Below are 8,849 nucleotides of genomic sequence, written 5' to 3'. Positions count from 1 at the left end.
GAGGTCTGTGTTTATTGTTTTAGTTTTGCGGCCTGTTACGTAGATGATTAGGTCGTCTGCGAAGGCTATGGAGCGTTTGTGGGTAGATTTGTTCATGTCGAACAGGTTTAATATGTCACTGTTGTATATGTTGAAGAGTAGCGGGGAGTTTACAGTTCCTTGTTGGAGTCCGTTTTTTATGGTGAATTCTTTGTTCGATGTATGAGAACCCTCGGTCATTAGGAATGTTCTGATTGTGATCATGTCCCATACTATTTTGATTAAGTATCTCGGGAAGTTTTTTTTTATTAATTTATAAATGAGGCCTGTGATCCAGACTGTGTCGAAGGCTTTTTCGAGATCTATTAAGCAGGCGGCTACTCGTTGTTTTGCGTTTAGTGCCCAGCAGATGTCTGACGTGAGTTTGTTTGTCGCGTGTAGTGTGGAGTGTTTGTGTCGGAAGCCAAATTGGTTTTCTGGTATAATGTTTTTTTTTTTTGCAGAATGTAGTTAGGGGGTTGTTGATGACTACTTCAAATACTTTGCTTATGTTGGGGAGGAGACTTATTGGTCGTAGGTTTGTGAGTGATGAGCCGTCTTTATTTTTTTTTGTGATTGCTATTATTTTGGCTTTTTTCCACTTTTTCGGGAAGTATGCGTTGTTAAACAAGATATAGGATTTTCTTAGAAGTGAGCATCGCTCCAACAAAAGCAAATAACAAAACCATTTTTTTCAGCCAACGTCCAAACCGCGTTGAGTGCACTCGTTCCCGTCCGATCACGAAAGTTAAGCAACGCTGGGCACGGGTAGTACTTAGATGGGTGACCGCTTGGGAACTCCGTGTGGTGTTGGTTTTCTTTATTTTTCCAATCTTTTTTACTTTCCTTAACGATCTACTTTCAATAATCTATAATTTAAGCATCGAAAAAATTAATGTTTTGGTATTACCATACATTATATCATTTGTATTTTTACACACATTTATATTTTTCTAAATATTCTTTTTTTTTTGTACATCAAAAGCTGTTGAGGTTTATCTCGAAATAGAGAGTGAAAATGCGCGGATGAATGTATAATGGAAATATATTCAAGTAAGTATAAGTACAAGTACAGTGTACGGTAATCCAGATCCGCAGCGTTATTTTACTATGGAGCTTCGAAGCAATGGGCCTATGGATATTTATATAATTACGAAGAACCGGCATGTTTATACCCCGCTGCACCATCAGTACGTAGCATGTTCCTAGAAAAGGCTATGAGACTGAAAGGCCCTTCGAATTGATTTAGAGCTAAGCAATACTCAATAGCTTCGCGGAATAAGAAAACTAAACGCTAAAGAAGATGTAGTTTTCCTAGAAGTGAGTATTACTTCAACACCCTTCCTAAAACTCGAAATCTTTACAAACAATTACTTTTTAATATTATTCTTATTTTTCAGACCTAATTTTTGTCATAAATATTGAAATCTTGGTTTCGGTAACGCCTTCGTAAGTACATCTGCTTGTTATGTCCGGCGACTCTCTAACAAAGCTCACACCACGCCGCGAGCAAGATTCCTGCCAGATATCTACACACCCTTATTGCGTACCCTCAATAATCTTAAGGACCCTCCATGAATCTTGGCATTTTCATAGTTAAGGTCCTTCAGACCAAACAATATCTTTTTACTTCAAGTGGTACTGTCGCGGCGGTTCGAAATTATTTCACGTTCCACACGTAAGGTGAGAGATTCGTACTACAATTAATAACAATTGATAGTTGTTTCACAATTTATTACAAAACTGACAGAGTAACGGTACAGAATGTCACATGAACAGAACAGAAATAGGAATGAAATGTCGAGTGCTGACTTGAGAGGATTTTTGTATCAAGGTTTTGGCTCCTGTAGAGGGGTTATCGCTGGATGCCGGCACACGGGTTTGCTGTTACTGCTTAATTGTAGTTTTGATGGCTATGGTATGCGAACTGGTATGTAAAATATGATTATTCCATATTCCAAGATCACAGTGACACTACCAAAGGTGTTGATGTTTCTATGATTAGTGTTCGATAGGTATTGTATTCTTTGGTGCTGGATCTGATTCCGTAATATCTAGTTGCTGTATGTTCTGCTTCGAAGTGGTGGAAATAGTTCACGTTGCAGTTGTTTTCTGATTTCGCTGCCTTTATAGCTCGCTGGGTGGTTTCCGTTACAATTATAGCATTTTACTTCGTTTCTATTTTCTGTGTATGAGCAGTTTGTTAGGTAGCTTTTTGCACATTTGACACACGCCGGGACACTCAGTAATTTTTTGTGTGTCCTTATTGTCGACACCGTATGCATTGCGTTGTTTGTTCTTTGGTGTAGGTCTCTGATTACTATTTTGTAATTTCTTTCTGTTTTGAGCTGGCATGTATGATATCCAGCGTTTTTCTCCTTTAATACTTGCGTCACTTTTCGAAAGATTTCAATATATAACGTGATACTATATAACTAAATGCGTTATAACGTAATAGATTATAACGTTGTACCATATAACGCAATACATAATAATGGTAGCCTGGATTCGCATAACGTCATATAGTATGAGCTTATGACGTATAACGTTATATACAATTACCCTATAACGTATAGCATTATATAGTATTACGTTATAACGTATAAGGTTATATACTACTACATTATAACGTATAACGTTACGTAGCATTACGTTATAAGGTATAACGTTCTATACTACTACGTTATAACGTATAACGTTATATAGTATTACTTTAAAACGTTTAACGTTATAATAGCATTACGTAATGACGTATAACATTATGTAGCATTAGGTAACAACGTATAACGTTATATACTATAACGTAATATCGTATAACGTTATGTAGCATTACGTAATGACGTATAACGTTATATACTATTACGTAATAACGTATAACGTTATATAATATTACGTAATAACGTATAACGTTATGTACTATTATGTAATAGTGTATAACGTTACATACTATTACGTAATAACGAATAGCGTTACATACTATTACGTAATAACGTATAACGTTATATACTATTACGTAATGACGTATAACGTTATGTAGCATCACGTAACAATGTATAACGTGATATACTATTACGTAACAACGTATAACTTTATATACAATTACGTAATGACGTTTAACGTTATGTAGCCCTACGCAACAGCGTATAACGTTATACACTATTACGTAATGATGTATAACGGTATATAGTATTACCTTATAACGTATAACGTTATATAGCATTACGTAACAACGTATAAATTTATATACTATTACGTAATAACGTATGACGTTACATACTATTACGTAAAAACGTTTAACGTTATATAGTATTACCTTATAACGTATAATGTAATATACTATTACGTAATGACGTATAACGTTATGTAGCATCACGTAACAATGTATAACATTATATACTATTACGGAATGACGTATAACGTTATGTAGCATTAGGTAACAACGTATAACGTTATATACTATAACGTAATATCGTATAACGTTATGTAGCATTACGTAATGACGTATAACGTTATATACTATTACGTAATAACGTATAACGTTATATAATATTACGTAATAACGTATAACGTTATGTACTATTATGTAATAGTGTATAACGTTACATACTATTACGTAATAACGAATAGCGTTACATACTATTACGTAATAACGTATAACGTTATATACTATTACGTAATGACGTATAACGTTATGTAGCATCACGTAACAATGTATAACGTGATATACTATTACGTAACAACGTATAACGTTATATACAATTACGTAATGACGTTTAACGTTATGTAGCCCTACGCAACAGCGTATAACGTTATACACTATTACGTAATGATGTATAACGGTATATAGTATTACCTTATAACGTATAACGTTATATAGCATTACGTAACAACGTATAAATTTATATACTATTACGTAATAACGTATGACGTTACATACTGTTACGTAAAAACGTTTAACGTTATATAGTATTACCTTATAACGTATAATGTAATATACTATTACGTAATGACGTATAACGTTATGTAGCATCACGTAACAATGTATAACATTATATACTATTACGGAATGACGTATAACGTTATGTAGCATTACGTAAAGACGTATAACGCTACATACTATTACGTAATAACGTATGACGATACATACTATTAGGTAATAACGTGTAACGTTATCTACTATTATGTAATAGTGCATAACGTTATATAGTATTACCCTATAACGTCTAACGTTATATACTATTACGTAACAACGTATAACCTTATATACTATTACGTAATAACGCATAACGTTATGTAGCATCATGTAACAACGTATAACGTTATATACTATTACGGAATGACGTATAACGTTATGTAGCATTACCTAACAACGTATAACGTTATATACTATTACGTAATAACGTATAACGTTATATAGTATTCTCTATAACGTATAAAGTTATATACAATTATGTAATAGTGCATAACGTTATATAGTATTACCACATAACGTATATCGTTATATAGTATTACCCTATAACGCCTAACGTTATATAATATTACTTGATGACGTATAAAGTTATGTAGCATCATGTAACAACGTATAACGTTATATACTATTACGGAATGACGTATAACGTTATGTAGCATTACCTAACAACGTATAACGTTATATACATACTATTACGTAATAACGTATAACGTTATATAGTATTACTCTATAACGTATAAAGTTATATACTATTACGTAATAACGTATAACGTTACATACTATTACGTAACAACGTATAACGTTATATACTATTACCTTATAACGTATAACGTTATGTAGCATTACGTAATAACGTATAACGCTACATACTATTACGTAATAACGTATGACGATACATACTATTAGGTAATAACGTGTAACGTTATCTACTATTATGTAATAGTGCATAACGTTATATAGTATTACCCTATAACGTCTAACGTTATATACTATTACGTAACAACGTATAACCTTATATACTATTACGTAATAACGCATAACGTTATGTAGCATTACGTAACAACGTATAACGTTATATACTATTACGGAATGATGTATATCGTTATGTAGCATTATGTAATATCGTATACAGTTACAGTCACATAAACAGCGCCAGTTTATGGAAGGTCCCAAAAGTCCGTTAGTTAATTGCACATCCTCGCTAATTGCGAAGAAAGCAGATGTGCCCTGCGAAACTGCTGGGTTTTCCGCAAGAACAAGGACACTCATGAGCCAAATGTGCAGGAGACTTTCTCCTCATATGGTATTTATTAACATTGGCCATAACCAATGGGCATCGCGGATCGTTACCCTCACTATTCTACCCAAAAGAGTAAACAGCGAATCCGCGTCCTTAGTTCAGAAGAACACACCCTCACCGAGTTTTCCTCAGTAAGAGCAGTAGAGCAGACAGTCAGTCAGGTTCTCGGGCTATAACGCGCTAATACCTAAACCCTCGGGTAAGATCTAAAAATAATTTCTGTAAGCCCCACGTTTTGTTAATGGTGATAAATAAATATATACTAGATAACTGTAGACTACAGCTATTCCAACACAACCACCCCTATTATCGTAACTGAAATCAGGGGATCGCCCTGCTCGCGGTGTCGATTCGTACATCGTAACGGGAATTTACGACTCCCGTTGACGCGTCTCAAAGCGAACGCGTCTCCCCGCGACTGGACGAAAATACATGGTCCTTCGAGCCGGATTCACGTGCCAGTAAAAAGTGCTCCTAACAGTGAACATACAGTGCCACGTGATCCCACCGCCATTATACAACACGCTTGGACGTCAGAAATCAGGAACGTAAGAAGTTTTAATTCTAATTACGTCACTAATCATGCCGACCATGGCAAAAAGCAACAACATAAGAAAAAGGCGCGACAAACAGTTCGAAGTTGCCGTCAAGTACATAAGGGAGAGCATTGATGACCCTGAGCCATCCACCGCATCACGCACCACGTGTGTGAGTACACTGCAATATCAGCTTCAGGATGCGTGGCAACGATTCCAATCCTGCCAACAAGAGTTTTTTTTTTTTTTTTTTTAAATAGTTTATTTAGCCAATATTTGATTTTTTGTACATTTCTGAGATTCACAATAAACAATGAATTTGAGTATAGTGTGTTTAGGCAAAAGTACCGATACGCGTCGGTACGACGTAGCCATGGTCTAATATGTGTCGTGGATTTTCGGTTTTTGCGTTTATTTTTTTGTTTTTTGGGTTTAAGTCGCATTGGAGCGTGATTTTTGTGTATTCTTGTGTGTGTTGTATTTTGTCCTGAAACTTGGCCGCAAAACAGGACTCCTCGGTGTATTACTTTTATGCGTTGTGGGATTTTTTTGGGGGGGGGGGGATGAGAGGGAAGGGGAGAGGGGGTGTTAAATTATATTATTTACAATGATTACAGTATTTACATATTTACAGTACTTACATCTAGGTTACACGGTGGTAGGAATGGTTTTTTTGTCGAATTGGTAGTTTTCACTTATATTTTCTTATGGTTTTGGAATCCACCAATATTTTTTTGTGTTTTTTCTGTGTTTGTCTTTAGTGTCTTTTTGGGGGAGGGCCATGTTGTACCTCCACCTGGTGTCTGCAGTCAGTCCGTTTAAGTTTTCCTCGTAGAGTATTGTCTTTATCCCTATTTTTCTTTTTATGTGGAAAATTATCGGGATATTGTTTTGGTCTTGGAGGTAATTTTTTTCGTCTAGGTATAGGAACGCTTCTGGGGGGATGTAGCCTGTTGTCATTGTATTTTTGTAATATAGTACGTTTGGGTATAAGCCGCTGAAGATTAGGCTGTTTTCTTTTATTTTTGACGCTTGTGCGAAATGATTTCTTGCTAGTTTTAGTATGTGACAGTCAATGCGGTGAATGTTGGCTAGGTCGTAAATTTTTTTGTTTTTTATATATTTTTTGTATCCGCTCTGTTCGGATCTGTACGCATTTTGGCAAGCTCTAATGCATTTTCTTTCGAAAACGCGAATTCTCTCCATTAGCATTGCTGGTATGTTGTACCAGATTGGGCAACCGTATGTTATAATTGGCCTAATTAGAGCTTGGTAGCATAATGTTTTTACATTGCTCTTGAGATGTTTCGAATAAAATAGTCTTTTTGCTCTCCAGAATGCTTTATTGGCCTTGGCGAGTTGGGTTTCTATGTGTTGTTTGTAATTTAGTTTGTCATCTATGTTTATGCCTAGGTACTTTACGCAGTTTTTGTGCGGTATGATTGACTCTTCGGATGCCTTTTCTTTTAATTGGAAATTTTTGCAGTGTTTTCTTTCTGCTGGGCCGATTTCGCTGGTTTTGGGTTTGAACAGTATGCTTTCGCATTTGTTTGCGTTGATTCTTAGTTTCCATGTGTGGTAGTAATCGTTGATTTTGTCGAATAGTTCTTGGAGGTCTGTGTTTATTGTTTTAGTTTTGCGGCCTGTTACGTAGATGATTAGGTCGTCTGCGAAGGCTATGGAGCGTTTGTGGGTAGATTTGTTCATGTCGAACAGGTTTAATATGTCACTGTTGTATATGTTGAAGAGTAGCGGGGAGTTTACAGTTCCTTGTTGGAGTCCGTTTTTTATGGTGAATTCTTTGTTCGATGTATGAGAACCCTCGGTCATTAGGAATGTTCTGATTGTGATCATGTCCCATACTATTTTGATTAAGTATCTCGGGAAGTTTTTTTTTATTAATTTATAAATGAGGCCTGTGATCCAGACTGTGTCGAAGGCTTTTTCGAGATCTATTAAGCAGGCGGCTACTCGTTGTTTTGCGTTTAGTGCCCAGCAGATGTCTGACGTGAGTTTGTTTGTCGCGTGTAGTGTGGAGTGTTTGTGTCGGAAGCCAAATTGGTTTTCTGGTATAATGTTTTTTTTTTTTGCAGAATGTAGTTAGGGGGTTGTTGATGACTACTTCAAATACTTTGCTTATGTTGGGGAGGAGACTTATTGGTCGTAGGTTTGTGAGTGATGAGCCGTCTTTATTTTTTTTTGTGATTGCTATTATTTTGGCTTTTTTCCACTTTTTCGGGAAGTATGCGTTGTTAAACAAGATATAGGATTTTCTTAGAAGTGAGCATCGCTCCAACAAAAGCAAATAACAAAACCATTTTTTTCAGCCAACGTCCAAACCGCGTTGAGTGCACTCGTTCCCGTCCGATCACGAAAGTTAAGCAACGCTGGGCACGGGTAGTACTTAGATGGGTGACCGCTTGGGAACTCCGTGTGGTGTTGGTTTTCTTTATTTTTCCAATCTTTTTTACTTTCCTTAACGATCTACTTTCAATAATCTATAATTTAAGCATCGAAAAAATTAATGTTTTGGTATTACCATACATTATATCATTTGTATTTTTACACACATTTATATTTTTCTAAATATTCTTTTTTTTTTGTACATCAAAAGCTGTTGAGGTTTATCTCGAAATAGAGAGTGAAAATGCGCGGATGAATGTATAATGGAAATATATTCAAGTAAGTATAAGTACAAGTACAGTGTACGGTAATCCAGATCCGCAGCGTTATTTTACTATGGAGCTTCGAAGCAATGGGCCTATGGATATTTATATAATTACGAAGAACCGGCATGTTTATACCCCGCTGCACCATCAGTACGTAGCATGTTCCTAGAAAAGGCTATGAGACTGAAAGGCCCTTCGAATTGATTTAGAGCTAAGCAATACTCAATAGCTTCGCGGAATAAGAAAACTAAACGCTAAAGAAGATGTAGTTTTCCTAGAAGTGAGTATTACTTCAACACCCTTCCTAAAACTCGAAATCTTTACAAACAATTACTTTTTAATATTATTCTTATTTT

The 8,849-nt window shown here is 35.6% G+C and overlaps 2 non-coding genes across 2 annotated transcripts; both read left to right on the top strand.

The window, feature by feature from the left end:
* The first annotated feature begins 715 nt into the window (after nt 1–715).
* Nucleotides 716–834, top strand: LOC132915560 (5S ribosomal RNA). Its single transcript, XR_009659904.1, has one exon. It is a non-coding gene; the product is annotated as a 5S ribosomal RNA (ribosomal RNA).
* A 7,316-nt stretch (nt 835–8,150) lies between these two features.
* On the top strand, nt 8,151–8,269 carry LOC132915559 (5S ribosomal RNA). The gene has a single exon (XR_009659903.1). It is a non-coding gene; the product is annotated as a 5S ribosomal RNA (ribosomal RNA).
* The last annotated feature ends 580 nt before the right edge of the window (nt 8,270–8,849 follow it).

This window comes from Bombus pascuorum, chromosome 17 (genome assembly GCF_905332965.1).
Source record: "Bombus pascuorum chromosome 17, iyBomPasc1.1, whole genome shotgun sequence".
Lineage (NCBI taxonomy): Eukaryota > Metazoa > Arthropoda > Insecta > Hymenoptera > Apidae > Bombus > Bombus pascuorum.
Note: the sequence above shows the minus strand (reverse complement) of the source record. Positions and strands in the feature narration are given on the sequence as shown.